General features: G+C 48.4%; 2 protein-coding genes across 2 annotated transcripts in view; one reads left to right on the plus strand and one right to left on the minus strand.

Annotated features, from left to right (window-relative positions):
* PHF21B (PHD finger protein 21B) overlaps positions 1 to 22,955 on the minus strand; it is a 553,372-nt gene that overhangs the window by 43,936 nt on the left and 486,481 nt on the right. The gene's annotated exons all lie outside the window — the stretch shown is intronic.
* Positions 9,637 to 22,955, plus strand: part of LOC137560789 (uncharacterized) — a 308,947-nt gene continuing 295,628 nt past the window's right edge. Inside the window, exon 1 of the mRNA XM_068271931.1 lies at positions 9,637 to 10,701. The gene's annotated coding sequence lies outside the window, so the exon portion shown is untranslated. The remainder of the gene's footprint in view (positions 10,702 to 22,955) is intronic.

The raw sequence follows: 22,955 nt of genomic DNA on the forward strand, positions 1-22,955 counted from the left end.
TATAAAAAAAAAAGCTATATAATTGAAAATAAAAATGAGACTCTTTCTCTTTTCTTTGCTACTAATGTTCTATTAATTATCAGTACTACACATACAATGGTTTCCCCATTCTGAATTATGCTTGGCCCACTCTAGACCACCGGGGAAGCTATATTGGAGGTGAAGCCCTAGAACACCAGGGAAGCCATATGGGAAGGGAGAGGGAAAGCACTAGACACCAGGGAACTGTATAGGGGAGGGAAGGGGCTTCTAGACAACAGGGAATTGTATAGGGGAGTGGAGGAGGGCCCCTAGACACCAGGGAACTGTATAGGGGAGTGGAGGAGGGCCACTAGACACCAGGGAACTGTATAGGGGAGTGGAGGAGGGCCACTAGACACCAGGGAACTGTATAGGGGAGTGGAGGAGGGCCACTAGACACCAGTGATCTGTATAGGGGAGTGGGGGGGGGGACACAATAGACACCAGGGAATTGTATAGGGGAGGGAGGGGCCACTAAACACCAGGAAACTGTATAGGGGAGAGAGAGCCACTAGACACCAGGGAACTGTATAGGGGAGTGGAGGAGGGCCACTAGACACCAGGGATCTGTATAGGGGAGTGGGGTGGTGACAATAGACACCAGGGAATTGTATAGGGGAGGGAGGGGCCACTAAACACCAGGAAACTGTATAAGGGAGGGAGGGGGGGGCTATTAGACACCAGAGACATTTATAAGGGAGGGTGGAGGTTATTAGACATTGACCTCAATTCACTAAGATCATGCTGGAGATAATAAGGCAAGAGAAAACTTACCTCCACACAGTGAGTTATCTTATCTCTTCATTCCTTAAGTTACCTCCTCTGTAGTTATTTTCACACGCAGTCGATTAACAGCCTGTCTTTAACTTTAGAATTCTGGAGTTATTTTAAGGATTGAAGAGTTAACTTAAAGACAAAAGAGTTAACTTTAGGTTTGCCTGAGGTAAAATGTTTCCTGAATACTACATGCCTCGTCACCATGGTGATAACTCTAGAAACGTTATTAAAGACAGGAGATAAGCTTAGTGAATTGAGGCCATTGAGATGGGCCCGTGGCTAGGTCCCAGTGTTAAATGTCGGCCCACTTTGTATTTGAGTTTGACACCCCTGCTTTAAAGGCTTGAAGAGTGATGACAAAGCAAAAAGTAATGACAGAGAGGTATAAACTTTGCTCAAAGAATTTTACTTCCTGCTTTGTGCAGACTTATGAGAGAGAGGAGAATACTAGGCAGTTGCGTAGCTAGAGATTATGGGACCCCATAGCAAAACTTTCATGAGGCCCTCAGATTTAGGCACTCTTGAGCAATGCCACCTGCCCCTACCCTATGGATATGAGTTAGTTTGGCAATTTACATTCTCGAGCACGCTACACTCCACATAGTTCATGGGCACTGAGACAAAGTCAGTGGGTGGGGAACACATGAAAGGTAATAGTGAATACATCAAGAACCACCTGGGCCCCCTCTGCTCCTGAGCCCCATAGCAGCTGCTATAGCTGCTATGGCCATTGCTATGCCCTTGATAATAGGCATATTTTACTCAAGGCCGCATACCGCTGCCATGGATTCAAGGCAGTGTCCTAATAAAGTTAGGCTGAAGAATTATATGATTTACAACACTGGCGCACAGAAGGGGGTGTTCCGGGTGTCTGGAACCACCCCCTCGCACCTAGACCGGAAGTGCCTCCGGAATCTGAGCAGCGGCAGCCACTGAATGTTATAGTGCAGCTGCCGCCTGCTCATGTGTGTGCGCAGCAGGGGGGCCCGGGGCCTGCCAGCCGTGTGTGGGGGGAGCGCTGTCGCCCTCCCGATTGCGGGACCCCCCAGCCAGGTGTACAACTTCTTTCCCGCAGCCCCGCAGTCTCCCGGAGGCAGAGCAAGGCTACAGCATTATATAGTAATGATATTGGTGATGGACGTTATTACTATAGTGAAGTCAGACACAAGTCTAAACGGTCACACATCGTCTGATCAGATTGGGAATCAAACGGCTCTACTGCGATAATAATGGAAAGTTTGGGAACCGCTATAAAAAAAGAAATACACCTTGTATCTTTCCAGAATATATTAGTTCTCTAATTTTTGCATTACAATTTGTATTTTTGGCTAACTTGAAGTTTTCACGAAAATTTTTGCAAGATCCACATTTCCACAAAAACTTTCTTGAAAATGTATCTTCTTAGCTGCTGGCTTCAGTGCACTTGGCAAAAGTGAATTTTCTCGGCGACAACATTTTCGGCAAATTTTAATCTATGTGAAAATGTGCTTTCACATGCTCATCTATTTTCACACATTTTCTCATCTGCACAAAAATTTTGCAAAAATTACAGCAAAATGTAAATCTTGCAGTCTACAGATGCCACGCCCCTTCTGGGCGTGTCCTGAGGTAATAGGGAATGCTGCAGTGTTTGGGTGCAGATATACGTAGCATACATTAGTCAGGGGCGTAGCAATAGGGGGTGCAGAGGTAGCGACTGCATCGGGGCCCTTGGGCCAGAGGGGTCCCGAAGGGCCCTCCCTCAACTACAGTATTAGCTCTGTATTGGCCCTGTGCTCATAATAATCACTTCTATAGATACTTTGAGTAGTGGTAATCACTAACAAGCTGTTCCCCATCCCCTTCTTGCTCCTCTGACACTGTAGTTGCCATTGGCAGGTTTTGGTGCGCCGTATCAATTGTTATGTATAGAGTGCTTGGGGGGGGGGCCCATAGTAAAATTTGCATCGGGGCCCTCAGCTCCTTAGCTACGCCACTGACATTAGTGACATTCTCCGTCCTTTTGGAGTTTGCAAGGAGTCAGTCATTGGGTGGGTATTGAAGGGGAGGAGTCCTCACTACTAGACCCGCCCAGCTCGACAGAGCAGTGGTGTGAGCAGGGAGTCTCTGCAGCCATTTCCTCTTCCTGGTGACACCCAGTGAATGAATTTCAGCACCTTGTTGTATGGGTGTCGCCAGGTGCAAGACCTTAACTGTGACTGTCAGAAAATTAATAGGAATAGAGAGCGTATTCATTCTTATTAAATAAATGAAAGGGAAGCTATACACTTTATGATTCTACATATGTGTTCCACAGGGTTTGGTAAGGTTTTAGCCCAGGCACAGCAGACCTGCATTGTGTTCCTTTTCTGTAAATCATCTGAGCACTTCTGCAAAGACCACCTGAGCGTCACCGAAAGAGGAATTGAAAATCGACTCGTCACCACAGAGATCAGACTTTACTACTGAAGACAAAAGTACAAGTGTCAGCATTACAAGCCAGACAGAGGAGGCACAACCAAGCCAAACCTCCATGGGGTAAGTGCAAATTTACCATGTGGCCAACTTCATATGGAAATACACTACTATGCTTTTATATCAAAGGGCTGGCTCACAGGGGCCTCTGCACGGCTGCAAACGCACTGTTTCTGGCAGGCGGCAAAAGTGCCATATACTTACCCGGGGCTTCCACCAGCCTCTTACAGGCGACGTCCTTCGCAGCATCTCTGCTCGCAGCCGCTGGCCTAGAGTTCCCACCGATGCAGAGGCCGACCTACTCTACTGCGCCTGGCTGAATGCCGCTGTCAATCTAGTCTACGTTGTCCACAGTGTACTGCGCAGGCGCAGAACTACTACACCTGTGCATCCTGTCATGGCCACACACATTTTTTCATTGTGCTACCTTCTCTCTTTCTCCTTGGTCCACGAATCTTTCAGGATCCTAGCAACTAGTTTTGAGTGGTTAAGAATACTCCACTCCAATTGTTATCATTATACTTATGGTCCCCTTCCATTTATCAACCAGGACTGAGGAGAAAGTGCTGCAGGTCTACCACCAAATGTTTGAATATTGAAACTTTATGAACAGCCACTTTGTCCTATGGAACGGGCTTAAGTGATTGGCTGTTCATATCAGGGTACACATTGAGCAGGGATGGAAGATGAGATTTTACTGAGCTGCAGTGCTGGCCACAAAAAGTTAATATCAGCATAGAGTGGAGTTGGGTGGGGTCAGGTTGTAGAATTGGATGTGAGAGCTGCTCATTAACCAGGGAACGCCTGCTCTCCCAGTAATTGTCATTCTTCTGAAACGACCTTGGGTCACATGACTGACTTTTCCAAAAGGAAATACCTGTGGAATGGTTAGCTTCAAACAAGTGATTCACCTTTACCGACAATGAGAAATCCGGGCAGGTGGACTACGGCTGTAAGTATTAGGCCAATTAAATGCAAAAGGATTTAAAAAAAAAAAAAAACCTTCCAGAGTCCAAAAGGCAGCTGGATAAAATATCTGGATCAGCATTCTAATATTATTTGAATGAAGATACGAAACCAAGAGCCCAATACAGTGTAGTATTTAAAGGGATACTGTAGGGGGGGTCGGGGGAAAATGAGCTGAACTTACCCGGGGCTTCGAACGGTCCCCCCGCAGACGTCCTGTGCCCGCGCAGCCACTCACCGATGCTCCGGCCCCGCCTCCGGTTCACTTCTGGAATTTCAGACTTTAAAGTCTGAAAACCACTGCGCCTGCGTTGCCGTGTCCTCGCGCCTGCTGATGTCACCAGGAGCGTACTGCGCAAGCACAGACCATACTGGGCCTGTGCAGTACACTCCTGGTGACATCAGGGGAAGCGAGGACACGGCAACGCAGGACAGTGGTTTTCAGACTTTAATGTCTGAAATTCCAGAAGTGCACCGGAGGCGGATCCAGAGCATCGGTGAGCGGTTGTGCGGGCACAGGATGTCTGCGGGGGACCATTAGAAGCCCTGGGTAAGTTCATCTCATTTTCCCCCGACCCCCTACACCAGGGGTCCCCAAACGTTTTGGGTCGAGGGCCGGGTCAACATACTTTAGACTGCTGGGGGGCCAGAGTATACATAAGATGATGTAGAAGTCTTTGCGGGCCAGACAGTGAAGTATACCCAGGTGACAACCTGCAGTCCAATTGGACAGTAGTGTCATCTGATGTGGAATTTGATTGGAAACCAGCGAAATTACTGCTTTCTGGCTTCCATGTGGATGAGTGGTGCCAGCACTGACCACCAATATTTAAAGATGTCGCTGACTGCATCTATAAGTAATACATTTTCTGTGTGGGGGGCCGGTAAAAAAGCCTCAGGGGGCCACATTCAGCCCACGGGCCTTAGTTTCAGGACCACTGCCCTACACTATTCCTTTAAGTCAATTGAGTCATTTGTAAAAGTAACAAGGGTTATACTCACAACCATGGGTTACCATACAGGCAACCAATGGCAAGTGGAAAGGCGGGTGGGTAGAATTAGAACCTGACCCCACTCAGGTTAAGAAGTCGCTCTCTGTAGAATGGAAAGATATGGGGATACACCCCTCCACCAGGGATGGACTAGACTGAACACAAAATTTTGAACACAAGCTCCAGCATGAGTAAAAATGTTTAAAAACTGTTTAAAAGGGGGAAGTTATGGTGGACTCACCTCCCTCATAGATTTAACAGACTGAAAGCCGTTATTTTCAAAATGCTCTAAAATGCAACGCGTTTCGCAGGTCACAACCTCGCAACAAGAAGAGTCTGTGCAGCAGCTAAGCGCCTCTGCCTCGACAGAGGTCGCTTGGCTGCTGCACAGACTCTTCTTGTTTTCTCCATTATTTGCCTGATGAAGCGAGGTTGTGACCTGCGAAACGCGGTGCATTTTGGAGCACTTAATAAATGTTTTTTTGATTTGAAAATAACGCCTTTCATTCTGTTACATCTACGAGGGAGGTGAGTCCACCATAACTTCCCTTTTCTAAACGTTTCTTTAAATGTTTTTACTCTTGTTGGCGTCTCTGTTTAAAATTTTGTATTTACTATTATTTGAGGAAGTCTTTATATTCTGCCCGAGGAAAACATCCCATCATTTTATACTTAAAGTCATCCCTTTATCCACCAGAATTATTGATGTTCCGATGGAAGAAAATTCTACATTCTGAATTCACAACTTTCAAGACTTCCCGCAGCCACAGATTAAACTGTTTCCCTCCAGTGTCAGTTGGTGCCATGTCAGTTGGTGCCCCGTCTCCGTTGGTGTCTGGAGTCAGTTGTGCCCCCCCAACCTTTTGCCCTGACATTAAAGCAAACCCGAACTGAAAATTAAAAGTCAAAATAACCATACACAGGTCATACTTACCTCCCATGTAGGCTGCTCATCAATCTCTTTCTGCTCTCCTGCGTCCTGTTTGTCCACTGTGATCAATGGAATTCTCCATCCTTCATTTTAAAAATGGCCATTACCCCCTAACAGCTTTCTGGTCAGCACACAGTTACACTGTAATATCGCCCACTGAGCCATAGGGAACAGGGCCGGTTCAAGTAGCAATTAGGCCCTAGGGCAAAATTAGCCTGGGGCCCCCCAACAGACACCCCCCCCGACCAAAAAGCGTCATTAGAGGCCCTTTGTTGCAGCCAAATTTCCCTCCTGGGCCCCTGAGCTGGCTGCTGACCCTCCCCCAATCACCTCCCAACTTAAAGAGACTCTGTAACAACAAAAACCTCCCCTGGGGGGTACTCACCTCGGGTGGGGGAAGCCTCCGGATCCTAATGAGGCTTCCCACGCCGTCCTCTGTCCCACGGGGGTCTCGCCGCAGCCCTCCGAACAGCCGGCGACTGTGCCGACTGTCAGTTCAATATTTACCTTTGCTGGCTCCAGCGGGGGCGCTGTGGCGACTTTCGGCACGGAAATAGACGGAAATACCCGATCTCCGTCGGGTCCGCTCTACTGCGCAGGCGCCGGAAACTTGCGCCTGCGCAGTAGAGCAGACCCGACGGCGATCGGGTATTTTCGCCTACTTCGGCGCCGACAGCCATCAGAGCGCCTGCGCAGGAGCCGGGAAGGTAAATATTGCGTCACGGCTGTACGGAGGGCTACAGCGAGACCCCCGAGGGACGCAGGACGGCGTGGGAAGCCTCATTAGGATCCTGAGGCTTCCCCCACCCGAGGTGAGTACCCCCCAGGGGCCGTTTTGTCGTTACAGTTCCTCTTTAACAGACTCTGCAGAGTCCCTGGGGAGCAACAGTTAAGATGGGGAGGGACATCTTGGGGGCCCCTACAGGCTCTGGGGCCCTGGGGCAATTGCCCATTTTTTCCTATGGTAGCTCTGGCCCTGATAGGGAAACATGGACACTAGTTACCAGAGCCGCCAGCGGAACCAATGAAGAGCCAAAGAGGATGCCCCCTCGGGCTACAGGGGGGCTGAAGGAAGCCCCAGGCAAGTCTAGAATTCATTTTTGGTTTTTTTTTTACTGCTCAGGGTCCCTTTAAAATGAACTAGACTACATAACAAAGGTAAAATAGAATAACAGATTAACCAGCACATGACACACAAGAGATCAGTGAGTTATTAACCCAACAAGCAGCGTCCCATAATTATGTGGGGAATGAGCAGGAAATTGCATTGGCAGCGTTGGTATCCTGCGCTAACTCCAGGCCTGACCCATGTACATTCCCCTGACTCCCACTATCCCCACCTATATCTCACTTCTAGCGACCTGTCCTGACCTGGTCACCCCTGAGCCCGCCTCTGGTCACGCCCCCTCTCGCCTAGCTACGCCCAGCTCCTGGGATTCTTGGTTGGAAGCTCAGAGAGGTTGGTCACCTGGAGGGACGCAGAGAATCAGGAGACGGAGCTGGGATGGGAAATGCTGGAGCCGGAATAGGAAGACATTTAGCGGTACGTTTTCTGCAGCGCAGCGACCGATATGTAAATTGATTTAACGTAAACCATAACCGTTACCATAGCACGTGTCGCTAAGGGTTAACAGTCGTGCTCCTCTGTGAAATTGCTCCCTGCGCATGCCAACTTTACCACACTTCGCAACATCAGGCCTAAGATCGGTTTTCACTTATCATTTTTGACGGATTCGTGCTGTACAATGCAGTAGCTGCATAGGGGTGTACTCACTTTTGTTGCCAGTGGTTTAGACATTAAGACTACTTTCACAGTTGGACGTTGCGTTTTGATGCGACTTAAAGTCGCAACGTAAACTAACAACGCAACGTTCCAAAACTGTCACAACGCAACTCTATGCCCTTTTATTGTCGCATACAGTAGAACATACAGGCAATGAAAAGTATGCTTCCAAGTCATTACTGAGCATGTGCAGACAGTCCAACGCAGCTAATAACGTGTATAACGCACAGCATGCAGCACTGTCTAATAATGCTACACGTTACACACAAACGCAACGTGTGCGCTGTGAATGTTGCACAGACTTAGTGTTGCTGTGCGTTAGTCCACATTAAAACATTTTCTAACGTGCGACTTTAACGTCGCACTGTGAAAGAGGCCTAAAGCAGACCTGAGCCCAGAACGTCTTCTCTGCTCTTAAAAGTTAAGCAACAGCATAACAGCCGGACCTGAACTCTTGCACGGGACTGAAGAAATACATAGAGAAATGCACCCTGTATGTATTTAGAGAGTTTACCCTGTTTAATTGCCCCTCATTTGTTTCTAATCACAAGTTGTAATCTGATCTCTCCCCGGGTGTCATATGACTGCCTATGGCAGAGATGGCAGATAAGCCCATTTGAAAGCACAGGAGGTTAACAATATGTCTGCTTCCGTGAATCAGGAAGTAGAAACAGTGCAGATTTATTTTAGGATTTGTATCAATTATAACAAAGAAATGTTTTTTGTTTAATGCTTATTATACTGTTGAGTAGCTTTTTAAAGCAGAAATGATATTCTGAGTTCAGGTCCACTTTAAAGAAAAATATTACTTTGTTACAGCTGATACAAATCCTGCAATAAATCTGCAGTGTGTCTACTTCCTACCTTCATGGAAGCAGACCTATTGCTAACATCCTGTGTTTACAAATTAGCTGCCCTGCCGTGGCAGAGGAGAATCCTGAGCTGACACAGGTGAGATATCAAATTACAGGGGTGATTAGACACAGATGAGGGGGGGATCAGACAGGCTAAACTCTCTAAATACACACAGGGAACATTTCTCTATGGTTTCTTTTTGTCCTGTGCAAGAGTTCATGTGCTGAGGTATTTTGATGAGACAGCAAATTTACACTGTTAGGGCCAGTTTTCCAGTGCTGAACAGTAATAAATAACAGCCGTGGCGTTCATCCCTCAAGCGGTGTCCATGCAAATTAATGGACAGCGGTTTCTAAACGACGGTACCAGCTTTTGCTGTCATTCATGCAAATGCCGCACTTGATCCCATCGTCTCTTTTCAGCCTGTGTGTGGTGCTTACTATAGATCCTTTCCAGGGGGTGCTTTTGTAAAGAATGAAGGAAATACTGAGACTACCTCATGAGAAAATGGACTAGGCGTTTATAGGGGATGGTTCAAGTGAGAATGGGCGCCAGGTACTGCGTAGTAAAATATTGGTAAACTCCCCGGCGTTAAATACTTTTCCCTCCAAGTTGTCGCCCCGCGCAGTATAACATTTCTGCTATGGGGTGCCTGGTTTCGCGATCGGCAAACTCAACAACAGTGTACTAATACGTAGCCCCCCACCCCTCTATCTCTGGCTGTCTCTTCCCCCCTCTGTTTCTCTCTCACCTACATCTCTCCACACTGTCTCCCCCCCCCACCCTTTGTCTCCCCCTCCCCTGTCTCTCCCCCCCCCCCCCCACCCTCTCTCCTTTCTCTGTCTCTCTCTTCCTTCTGTCTCCTTTCTCTGTCTCTCTCTTCCCTCTGTCTCCTTTCTCTGTCTCTCTCTTCCCTCTGTCTCTCTCTTCCCTCTGTCTCCTTTCTCTGTCTCTCTCTTCCCTTTGTCTCTCCCCTTCCTCTCTCTCCTTCCTCTGTCTCTCTCTCCTTACTCTGTCTCTATCTCTCTCCTTCCCACGCTTCTCTCTCCTCTGCCTCCCTCTTCCCTCTTTCTGTATCTGTCTGTCCCTCTCTCTCTCTTCCCTCTATCTCTCCTTCCTCTGTCTCTCTCTTCCCTCTTTCTCTCCTGTCTCCTTCCTCTGTCTTTCTCTTCCCTGCTCTGTCTCTCTCTATCTCTCCTTCCCATGTCTCTCTCTCTCCTTACTCTCTCTATCTCTCCTTACCATGTCTCTCTCTCTCTCCTCTGTCTCTCCTGTCTCCTCAATCAGCTCTGTCTCTCTCTTCCCTCTTTCTGTATCTGTTTGTCTGTCCCTCTCTCTCTCTCTGCTGCACTCTCTCTCTTCCCTCTGTCTGCCTCTCTTGCTCCCTCTCTAGCATGTATCTTTCATCTCTGCCTCTCTCCCTAGTATGTCTCTCTCCCTCCCCTCAGTCTGTCTCAGTAGGTAGTTGCCATGCAGTGTTGAGAAGTGTTGTAGCTCCAGCAGTCAGTTAGCCAGTCAGTCAGTCAGTCAGTTAGCAGGCAGCCCCATCTCTCCCCAGCAGCAGCAGCCAGGCAGCAGACCAGCAGTGTGAGTGGTACTGTACATATATCACAGAGCAGAGGGAGGAGAGACAGCCATAGACAGCCATAGACTGAGGAGGGGAGGCAGCAGCCTCAGCAATCACAGGAGGATGGCAACACAGCAAGCCCAGATCAGGGCATAGGCGGCTCTGCACCGGGGCCAGGCATGTGTGTGCGGCTCTCCTGCCTGCCTGACTGGGGGGATTACTGCAGCTGACATGTGGGGGGATTCTGTGACGTCTCCAGACCCTTCTTCTCCCTCCCCCATTTGCCTCTGCTGCTAGACTGGACAGGGGGGTCCCCTGCAAATCTGTCCTTAGAAGATCCAGCCAAGCGGTCCAGGTGAGTCCCCCTCCCCAACCTGCTGGGGGTCAGCACCTCACTATATATAGCTCTGTGTACATAGTCCAATATATTATTGTCCTGTATACATGGTGATGTATATAGACCTGTATATATAGTCCTGTATACAGCCCTGTATATATATAGTCCTGTATAAATGGTGATGTATATATAGTCCTGTATATTATAGTTGTATAAAGCCCTGTGTATATATAGTCCTGTATATTATAGTCCTGTATAAAGCCCTGTGTATATATAGTCCTGTATATTATAATCCTGTATGGTGATGTATATAGCCCTGTATGTATAGTTCTGTATATTATAGTCCTTTATACATAGTGATGTGCAGTATATAGCCCTATTTATATAGTCTGTCATATAGTCCTGTACATAGTGCTGCCTGTGAGTATAGGCTTTATATAGCCCTGTATATTATTGTCCTGTATACATGGTGATGTATATAGTCCTGTATATTACAGTCCTGTATAAAGCTCTGTATATATAGTCCAGTATATTATTGTCCTGTATACATGGTGATGTATATATAGCCCTGTATATTATAATCCTGTATACATGGTGATGTATATAGTCCTGTATATTATAGTCCTTTATACATAGTGATGTATATAGCCCTATTTATATTAGTCTGTCATATAGTCCTGTAAGTATAGTCCTGTACATAGTGCTGTGAGTAAAGGCTGTATATAGCCCTGTATACATTGTGCTGTAAGTATAGTCATGTGTATATATATAGTGCTGTGTGTCTAATTCTTTTTATATAGTCCAGTATGTATAGCCCTATATATATAGCCCAGTATATAGTCCTGTATATCACCATGTGTATAGTGCTAGCCCTATACTATAGCCCCATATATAGCCCTGTATGTATGGTTCTGTATATAGCCCTGTATACATTGTGCTGTAAGTATAGTCCTTTATATTATATTATAGTCCTGTATGTATAACCATGTGTATATACCGTTTAGTCCGGTATATAGCCATGTATATAGTGCTGTCAATATAGTCCTGATTATTATAGCCCTATTAATATAGCCCCACATATAGCCCTGTATGCATAATTTTCTATATATAGCCCTGTATGTATGGTTCTGTATATAGCCTTATACTTACAATATACAGCCCTGTATCTATAATGCTGTATGTATAGCCCTATCTATTATAGTCTTGTACATTGTACTTTTGTATATAGCCCTGTATATATAGTGCTGTATGTATAGCCCTGTATACATAGTCCAGTATACATACGGTAGTCCTGTATAATATAGCCCTGTGTATAAACAGAGACCTGCCCTATACTGGTCAGGCTGCTGCCTCTGCTCTGGCAATGCTTCTCCATTACCTTCCAGCAGCTCAGAGGTTAACCAGGCTGCCTCCCCCCCCATGGCTGGGTGTCTCTCTGCTCCGGGGTTTCCCGAGCCCCTCCGCTTGTAAACACGGCTGCTCTATTTACAGCGATTTCATTAGACCGCTGACGCTTTGCCAGAGGAGGCTAAAAAAAGCCGATGTTGGCGAAAGGTGATGGACGCATTATTATTATATGAGATGCAGCGGCTGCCGGAGCCCCCCTGACAGCGGTGGGGCTTCTGGGAGTTTTAGTTGTTGTGATCAGTGCTGAACATTTCGTGTTGTCAGATCTGCTTCCATGCATTGTTACAATGTTGCTATTCAGTGACACGTTCTGAGGATAAAGAGAATTCCACACACATCAAACGCCCCACTGGGATCTTCCAGAATCTCAGACGCCCCGCTGGGGTGTCCCGGAATCTCAGGTGCTCCTCTGGGGTGTCCTGGAATCTCAGGTGCCCCTCTGGGATCCCCCGGAATCTCAGACACTCCACTAGGATGTCTCAGAATCTCAGGTGCCCCTCTGGGATCTCCCGGAATCTCAGGTGCCCCTCTGGGGTTTCCCAGAATTTCAGACGCCTCGCTGGGGTGTCCCGGAATCTCAGGTGCCCCTCTGGGGTGCCCCGGAATCTCAGGTGCCCCTCTGGGGTTTCCTGGAATCTCAGGTGCCCCTCTGGGGTATCCCGGAATCTTTGGTGCCTCTCTGGGGTTTTCTGGAATCTCAGGTGGCCCTCTGGGGTTTCCTGGAATCTCAGGTACCCCTCTGGGGTTTCCTGGAATCTCAGGTGCCCCTCTGGGGAGTCTCGGAATCTTTGGTGCCCCTCTGGGGTTTCCTGGAATCTCAGGTGGCCCTCTGGGGTTTCCTGGAATCTCAGGTACCCCTCTGGGGTGTCCCGGAATCTCATGTGTCCCTCTGGGGTGTCCCGGAATCTCAGGTGCCCCTCTGGGGTGTCCCGGAATCTCAGGTGCCCCTCTGGGATCTCCCTGAATCTCAGACACCCCGCTAGGATGTCCCGGAATCTCAGGTGCCCCTCTGGGGTTTCCCAGAATCTCAGGTGCCCCTCTGGGATCTCCTGGAATCTCAGACACCCCGCTAGGATGTCCCGGAATCTTAGGTGTCCCTCTGGGGTTTCCTGGAATCTGACGCCTCGCTGGGTTGTCCCGGAATTTCAGGTGCTCCTCTGGGGTTTCCTGGAATTCTCAGGTGCCTCTCTGGGATCTCCCAGAATCTCAGGTGCTCCTCTGGGATCTCCCGGATTCTCAGACACCCCGCTGGGATGTCCCAGAATCTCAGGTGCCCATCTGGGGTTTCCCAGAATTTCAGACGCCTCGCTGGGGTGTCCCGGAATCTCAGGTGCCCCTCTGGGGTGCCCCGGAATCTCAGGTGCCCCTCTGGGGTTTCCTGGAATCTCAGGTGCCCCTCTGGGGTATCCCGGAATCTTTGGTGCCCCTCTGGGGTTTTCTGGAATCTTTGGTGCCCCTCTGGGGTTTTCTGGAATCTCAGGTGGCCCTCTGGGGTTTCCTGGAATCTCAGGTACCCCTCTGGGGTTTCCTGGAATCTCAGGTGCCCCTCTGGGGAGTCTCGGAATCTTTGGTGCCCCTCTGGGGTTTCCTGGAATCTCAGGTACCCCTCTGGGGTGTCCCGGAATCTCAGGTGTCCCTCTGGGGTGTCCCGGAATCTCAGGTGCCCCTCTGGGGTGTCCCGGAATCTCAGGTGCCCCTCTGGGATCTCCCTGAATCTCAGACACCCCGCTAGGATGTCCCGGAATCTCAGGTTCCCCTCTGGGGTTTCCCAGAATCTCAGGTGCCCCTCTGGGATCTCCTGGAATCTCAGACACCCCGCTAGGATGTCCCGGAATCTTAGGTGTCCCTCTGGGGTTTCCTGGAATCTGACGCCTCGCTGGGTTGTCCCAGAATTTCAGGTGCTCCTCTGGGGTTTCCTGGAATTCTCAGGTGCCTCTCTGGGATCTCCCAGAATCTCAGGTGCTCCTCTGGGATCTCCTGGAATCTCAGACACCCCGCTGGGATGTCCCAGAATCTCAGGTGCCCATCTGGGGTGTCCCGGAATCTCAGGTGCCCCTCTGGGGTTTCCCAGAATCGCAGGTGCCCCTCTGGGATCTCCTGGAATCTCAGACGCCCCTCTGGGGTGTCCTGGAATCTCAGGTGCCCCTCTGGGGTGTCCTGGAATCTCAGGTGCCCCTCTGGGGTTTCCTGGAATCTTAGGTGCCCCTCTGGGGTTTCCTGGAATCTCAGGTGGCCCTCTGGGGTTTCCTGGAATCTCAGGTGGCCCTCTGGGGCTTCCTGGAATCTCAGGTGCCCCTCTGGGGTGTCTCGGAATCTTTTGTGCCCCTCTGGGGTGTCCCAGAATCTCAGGTGCCCTTCTGGGGTCTCCAGGAATCTCAGGTGCCTCTCTGGGGTTTTCTTGGATCCCAGGTACCCCTCTAGGTAGCTAAATAGACAGGACAGGACAGAGGGTCCTGTGGCTGCAACATCCAAATTTCTTCTGTAGGCCCAGGAAAAACAGCCGTTAGTCTTTCTTTTGGGTAATGGTGACATTTTCTTTCCAGCTTAGGTCGCTGATGATGATACAGTGATGCCCAAGAAGTGGGCATTCGGGACTCTGGCGACCTCTGTGCAGTCGATGATGACCAGAGGTAGTTCAGGAGGATTTTTCCTGAAGTCAGTGACCGGTTTTGCGGTTTTTGCAGTATTGAGGACAAGCTTGGTTTACACCAGTTGCAGATATCCTCAATCTCTTTACGGTAGGCTTGTTCATAGCTCATGTCTATGAGGTGTAACGATGGGTGTCAGCAACCAGAGAGAATCTGATTATTGGTGATCTGCAGTATCACCAACAGATCTATACCTGATTATGGATGATCTGCAGAATCACCAATAATACAGATATAGTACTAACCTCTAGACACCTGAAGCGTGTAAGTGTTTGGTGTAACAGTAGGAATTGAACCACCGGGGTAGCAGGTGGTCCAATTAGTAGAGAAGACTCTACTGCAGTCAAGGGCTCCAGGAGGGAGAGTCCCCGATTGCTTTTGCAGCAGGGCCCCCCTCTGAGGAGCAGGGGACCCCTGCAGAAGGACTGAGCACCCAAAGGTTGGGTGACAGCCAGAAGGGTCGGGCAGGCCGGGTCGGCAACACACAGGCAGATAAAGTACAGAGACAGGAGACAGATTCGGTAACCAGGGACAGGCAGAGTCGGCAACAGTGGATCAGATGTGCGAAGGTACCGAATCAGAAAACAGAAGAGAAGTCAGGAGAGATACAATTCATACACAGATATCCAATAATGCCTAGTCTTGGGTGTGAGGTCCGTGGTCTCACACCCTGGAACTGGTCTAAGGAATAACACAGATGATATACAATTCCTAGTCTGGGGTGTGAGGTCCGTGGTCTCTACACCCTGGAACTATGCTAGAGAATAACACAAATAATAATACAGTGAACTGGCTAAGTGTGGATTGAGTGCTAACACATAAGTATTCGCAACGCCAGACAACCAGCAACTGAACAGCAAGAGATATATATAGTAAAGCGCTCCACAGCGCCGCCCAGCTCCCATCAACCAATCACCTGCTGAGCTGGGATCAGCTGACCGCCTCGATCAGCTGACCCTTCTCCTATTGGCATAAAGAGCCTGTCTTGCAGGGCGCGCGCGTAGCTCCCCATCTTTGTGCACTACTAGGTCCAGACAAACCAGAAGCACGTTGCTACGGGGAAACCGCCGCTCTGTGCGCAGATTCCACCGTTCTGTGCGCGGATTCCGCCGCCTCACTACCAGAACGCGCGGCGGCTTCTCCGCAATCCGTCACATGAGGCCTAGGATGGTGGTATCGTCCACAAACTTAATGACCTTGACAGAGATGTTCATTGAGGTGCAGTAGTTTGTGAACAGCTAAAAAAGGGTTGGGGACAGGACACACCCCTGATGGGTTGAGGGCAGGATACACCCCTGAGGGGTGCTTGTGTTCATGACTCTCATCAGCAAGGAGGTGAGGAGAAGGTGTCCAGCATGACCATCTGAGTTCTGTTTGCTGGAATGCACATTGAGATGTACTAGCTTCTCGAAGAGCATGTCAGGGCTGATGGTATTTAAAGCTAAGCTGAAATCCAGGAGGAGCGTCCTGGCATTGGTGTTTGGCTTATCTAGGTGGCTCAGAATCTACTCCAGACTAATATTGATAACATCCTCTACAGACCTGTTTGCTCTGTAGGTGAACTGGTGTAGGTCAGTCGAGCATATGGTGGTGTGTTTCAGATGGGACAGAACTAGTCTCTTGAAGATCTTCATGACATTTGTTGTTGGTGCCCTGTTATCACAAGAAAAAGACAGGATTGGTAGTAAAGGATTGCCCGTGGGTCAGTTCTCTTAATGGGCGGGACTTGCAGTCACTGCTGGTCACCGGCCTCTCTGCTGACCACATGGACTTGAATGGCATTCCGCACACGCTAGGTGGCATAGCTCGGAGGGATGTGACCTGGCCCTGCGGGTGTGCCCACCGCATCTTTATACGCAGGATGCCAGTCATTTTCTGACAGTTTACATTTTTTATTTGATGTTATAGGCACAGCCAGCGGGGCCGCGTACGTTTTATAAAATATTAATAGGAATTTTACTAAAACTATACCTATCCCTACTCTAACACAGAACCCTCCCTGTACCTACCCCTAACCCCTAGACCATCCTGGTGGTGCCTAAGGCTGCTTACACACAGGGATGTTACAGGCGCACGTTGGTGCGCCTGTAACGCTCCCCCAACGCACAGCAATGTAACACAAGTGGGCTGTTCACACTGCCCACGTTGCGTTACATGTAACGCTGCACGTTGTCCGGAAAGTACATCATGCTACGGCGTTAGAGCGGCTATAGCCGCGTTAGACTGTTTGCACATGCTCAGTGGGGGGGCAGAGAGGAGGCGGGGAGAGCCAGCTACAGTAGCCGCGCACATGGCTACTTAATATTCACTGCACTGGCGGCCGCTGATTGGCCGGCGGGACCACGTGATGCGGAGTGTCTCGCTCCACATCACGTGGTCCCGCCGGCCAATCAGCGCCACTCTGGGAGACCTTATAGGGATAGAGCCGCCTAACGCGGCTCACTCTACCGTCCTCTCTTGCAGCACCATACGTTGTGTTAGGTGCACGTTATGCGACCTTAACGTGGCACCTAACACAACGTCTTGGTGTGCAAGTAGCCTAAACCTAAGACCCCCCTGGTGGTGCCTAAAACTAAGACTCCCCCCTGCTGGTGCCTAAAACTAAGACTCCCCCCTGGTGGTGCCTAAACCTAAGACCCCCCTGTGATAAGCATTAATAACGTTTTAAAAAAATATTATGCTGTTTTTCGTTTAAAAATAATGTTTTAAAAAAATATTGTACTATTTTTCGTTTAAAAATAATGTTTAAAAAATGATAAATCATTAAATAATGTGTAATCATGAGTAGCAGTTATAAAACATTAAAAGTCTCCTGGCGCCGCTTGTAAAACGTTATTTTTCTCCGCCGCCCTTTTTTCCTGTTGGGCGCCCATTAAACAATATTTATTATGGGAGTGAATGGCGGCGCCCTTTTTGTCCACCTGCCTCATGCGCCCAAATTTCCTGCCTCCCTCTGACCTGAGATTTTCAGAAGAAGCTAGTGCAGCAAATAGTGTCAGACAGGAGAGAGGACGGTCATACGTCGAAAAGAATAAATATATGATGAAAACATCAACAATAAAAAGCTATGTAAGGTCACATGGAAGGAATACTGTCCTCTTCCTTTTTCCAGAGACACAACTTGAAAGGACACCTGATGCAAAAGGGATATGAAGGCAGCCATATTTATTTCCTTTTAAGCAGTACCAGTTGCCTGGCAGCCCTGCTGATCCTCTGCCTCTAATACTTGTAGCCATAGCCCCTGAACAAGCATGCAGCAGATCAGGTTTTTCTAACATTATTGTCAGAACTGACATGATTAGCTGCATGCTTGTTTCTGGTGTAATTCAGTAGGGATAATGAATGAGATGCAAATGTTTCCAAGTTCATGCAGGATTATGTAAATTTGTATGCACATGTATGCACCTTGAAAATGGACCAATCAAGTCCCTCCCAGGTTTAAATGATATGTCCATTTTCAAGTTGCATACATTTACATACACATTTACATAATCCTGCATGAACTTGTAAATATTTGCATCTCACGGATCATCCCTACTATTCAGACACTGCTGCCAGGGCCGGTTCTCTCGTGAAGCAAGGTGAATTACTTGCATCAGGCGCACAGATTACAGGGGCAGCATGTTTGTACTGTGTGTTTAAACTTACAGCACGTAGTCAGAGTAGGAGGAGAAGTGAGGTGAAGAGGTCATCATTGGCTTGCATTGCAGAAGGGAGGAGGTGGCACTGCTGTCCTGACTGAGGAAGAATGGAGGACGGCTGACTGGCTGAGCAGTTGGTTTGTCACTGATTCGCAGCCAGCCAGCCAGTGTGTTATTGTGTTGAGCTACAGCATGTCATGCCTCGAGTTTTTGCATACGCTCCCTTGCTGATTGAGAACATTAAATGAAGCAGAGTAAATTGTCGGGTGCTGTGCAATCTTTCCAAATCAGGAAGGGGGGGGAGGGGCGAATCCTCATAAGTTTGCCTCAGGCCGCAAAAAGTCTAGAACCGACCCTGACTACTGCAACCAAAGTGATCAGCAGGCATATATACAGGATCTCGTCAAAAAATTAGCATATTGTGATAAAGTTCATTATTTTCTGTAATGTACTGATAAACATTAGACTTTCATATATTTTAGATTTAAATACGCACAACTGAAGTAGTTCAAGCCTTTTATTGTTTTAATAGTGATGATTTTGGCATACAGCTCATGAAAACCCAAAATTCCTATCTCAAAAAATTAGCATATTTCATCCAACCAATAAAAAAAAAGTGTTTTTAAAACAAAAAAAAGTCAACCTTCAAATAATGATGTTCAGTTATGCACTCAATACTTGGTCGGGAGTCCTTCTGCAGAAATGACGGCTTCAATGCGGCGTGGCATGGAGGCAATCAGCCTGTGGCACTGCTCAGGTGTTATGGAGGCCCAGGATGCTTCGATAGCGGCCTTAAGCTCTTTCAGAGTGTTGGGTCTTGCGTCTCTCAACTTTCTCTTCACAATATCCCACAGATTCTCTATGGGGTTCAGGTCAGGAGAGTTGGCAGGCCAATTGAGCACAGTAATACCATGGTCAGTAAACCATTTATCAGTAGTTTTGGCACTGTGAGCAGGTGATAGGTCGTGCTGAAAAATGAAATCTTCATCTCCATAAAGCTTTTCAGCAGATGGAAGCATGAACCCACTTTTGAACCAGAAACAGCGGCAGAAGCGCCTGACCTGGGCTACAGAGAAGCAGCACTGGACTGTTGCTCAGTGGTCCAAAGTACTTTTTTCGGATGAAAGCAACTTTTACATGTCATTCAGAAATCAAGGTGCCAGAGTCTGGAGGAAGACTGGGGAGAGGGAAATGCCAAAATGCCTGAAGTCCAGTGTCAAGTACCCACAGTCAGTGATGGTCTGGGGTGCCTTGTCAGCTGCTGGTGTTGGTCCACTGTGTTTTATCAAGGGCAGGGTCAATGCAGCTAGCTATCAGGAGAATTTGGAGCACTTCATGCTTCCATCTGCTGAAAAGCTTTATGGAGATGAAGATTTCATTTTTCAGCACGACCTGGCACCTGCTCACAGTGCCAAAACCACTGGTAAATGGTTTACTGACCATGGTATTACTGTGCTCAATTGGCCTGCCAACTCTCCTGACCTGAACCCCATAGAGAATCTGTGGGATATTGTGAAGAGAGAGTTGAGAGACACAAGACCCAACTCTCTGGATGAGCTTAAGGCCGCGCGCTATCGAAGCATCCTGGGCCTCCATAACACCTGAGCAGTGCCACAGGCTGATTGCCTCCATGCCACGCCACATTGAAGCAGTCATTTCTGCAAAAGGATTCCCGACCAAGTATTGAGTGCATAACTGAACATAATTATTTGAAGGTTGACTTTTTTTTGTTTTAAAAACACTTTTCTTTTATTGGTCGGATGACATATGCTAATTTTTTGAGATAGGAAATTTGGGTTTTCATGAGCTGTATGCCAAAATCATCAATATTAAAACAATAAAAGGCTTGAACTACTTCAGTTGTGTGTATTTGAATCTAAAATATATGAAAGTCTAATGTTTATCAGTACATTACAGAAAATAATGAACTTTATTACAATATGCTAATTTTTTGACGAGATCCTGTACAATGAAGCTGCCGGGAGATTTGGGCACAGGATACAGCCCATATACGACTTACCCTGCTTCTACACAAGTCCTGGCCGCGCTTATTACTATTCCCCCTCCAGGCCGCTGTGGATAGTGGGGGAAGGATGTCATTCATCTTTTTCAGCTATTGCTGGCGGCTGAATTACAGTGTTTTTATAGTAATTTGGGCTCCATCTATTGACAGCGCCCATATTACTCACTGAGCTCCCCTATAGCCGTAATTCCTATTGCGCCCTATAGTGGCGTCAGCTGCCCCCAAATCTCCGCTGCTGTTTTTACAGCGCTCCATCAGCAGGGCAAGCAGGTAACTGGTATTGTTTAAAAGGAAATAAATATGGCAACCTCCATATCCTTCTCACGACAGTTGTCCTTTAACCTCTCTGCGACTGCCTAACGCAGATTCTCGGCAGCAGAGTGGCTCCGTTGTTCCTCGGTGCCGCCATAAGGTGGCATCTCGCGAGGAGCAAGATTAGACGGGAGCTCCCACGAGCGCAATCTCCTGTCACAACAGATGGCTGATCAGTGCTGGCAGGCTGTTCTTTTTATTTATAATAAAAATGGATATAGTGCTGACATTTTGCGCAACGATGTACAGAGTATATTGTCTTGTCACTAACTGGCCCTCTGATGGGCTCACAATCTAATCTCTGCCATAAACATATGTATGTAAGGTGGTAGTGTAGGTCCAATTTGGGGGGGAAGGGGGGGGAAAAAGTAGCAGCAATCAGATACCACCAAAAGAAAGCTCTATTAATGAGAAGAAAAGGAGGTAAAATTCATTTGGTTGCTAAGTTGTATGATCGAGCAATAAACCATTAAAGTTGTGAAGTGCCGAATTGTAAAAAATAACCTGGTTTCCGGGGGGTATAAACCGCTGGTCATCAAGTGGTTAAAGAAAACCTGAACTGAAAATTAAAAGTTAAAATAAACATACACATGTCATACTTACCTCCGGTGTGGTCTACTCCTTACTTGCGATGCGAACAGAAAAAAAAAAGCGATGTACCTCATTGCTAATGCATTCCTCATAGCAGACCTTCAGTGCCTTCCTTTTCACTGTCTGGCGCTCTGTTATCTAAATCCACTCTCTATGGCAGGCCCCGTCCCTCCTCAGGGCCGCCTTATCTGACTGCAATTATAATCGCTGCTTTAAAATTCCAGAGCCTGCGCAGCTCACCGGCCACTAGCAGGGATGGGCTTAAATTCGAATTCGAGTGAATCCGGATAGTTGCTATCCGGATTTCAACCAGTTACCTCCCACGATGCGGTCCAAGCGGCTGTCACGTGATTACAAACACTTCCTCCTTCTGGAGGGACTTGTCCACTGTCCTGTCCACGGCCCGTCCTCGCTCCGACCGCTCTGCTCTACGTCATGTGGGCGGGCTCACATGACTGCCCACATGACTGAATGATGTGCCAGTCAGCAGCGCCCCCTCAGCAGAGACGAGCAGCGCTGAGCGAGGGGAGACGCGGCTGACTGGCACATCATTCAGTCATGTGGGTGGTCATGTGGTCCCGCCCACATGACGTAGAGAAGAGCTCTCGGAGCAAAGACGGGCCGTGGACAGGACCGTAAACCTGCGCAGCCACACTAGCGGCCAGGGATGGGCTCAAATTCGAATTCGGGTGAATCCGGATACTTGCTATCCGGATTTCACCCAGTTACCTGTGCGGTGTGGGCGGGGGGTCAAGCTTACCTATCTGACGTCTTCTTCGGTTCGTCCCTCGGCGCCTCCCACGATGCGGTCCACGCGCGTCACGTGAGTACAAACACTTCATCCGGACTTGTGACTAGTCACAGATGAGAATTAGACATGGTAAACTTTCTAAATACATACAGGGTGCATTTCTCCATGTTTTCCTTCTGTCCTGTGCAAGAGTTCAGGTCCACTTTAAAAAAAAAAAAACTCCAGCATAAGACGTGTCGGTACTTTGTGTTCAGTGAATATTGTTTTGGTAACAGACTCCTTAACCCGGATCCAGACTCAGACCTTTGATCTGCTGCATACAGGGACGGGGCTGCAGGTGGCTTGAGGTTAATGACTACCGGCCAGCGTGGCTGGAACAAGCTAAAGTGTTCCTCCGTAGTGATTGCGTTTCGCAAAGCGCTTATTGTAGCAGAATTTTCCGGAGCGATTTCTGGTGATTTTGTATGATTTGTACAGCACTCGTTAGGCATGGGATCGACTAGCAGCGCTTTAGTAGCGTTTGTATTTTGCCATCGATCGGCAAAGCGATACGGCAGTGGAGCCCTATGAGGGGGGGTCCCACTGCAGTGATTGCGCTCGGCGAACAGGCTGAATTGCAATTTCCCCCCCCCCCCTCCCCTGTTTCTGGCAAGTAATCGCTGTTTTTGGACACTTTGTACCAGGGGCGTTGCTAGCCCCAAAGATCAGTGGCCCGTGCCCCGGATCTATTCTGTGGTGCCCCGGTTGTCCCCCAGGCAGTCAGCTGTGGTTCCTCAATGGCAGGCATACTGGGAGCTGTGGTGCATTAATCAGGCTTGTGCAGGGTGCTGTGGTGCCTCTATTTGGGGATACTGGGTGCTGTGGTGCCATGCCAGGTGCTGTGATGCCTTTATGGGGGC

The sequence above is a fragment of the Hyperolius riggenbachi genome, chromosome 3 (genome assembly GCF_040937935.1).
Source record: "Hyperolius riggenbachi isolate aHypRig1 chromosome 3, aHypRig1.pri, whole genome shotgun sequence".
Lineage (NCBI taxonomy): Eukaryota > Metazoa > Chordata > Amphibia > Anura > Hyperoliidae > Hyperolius > Hyperolius riggenbachi.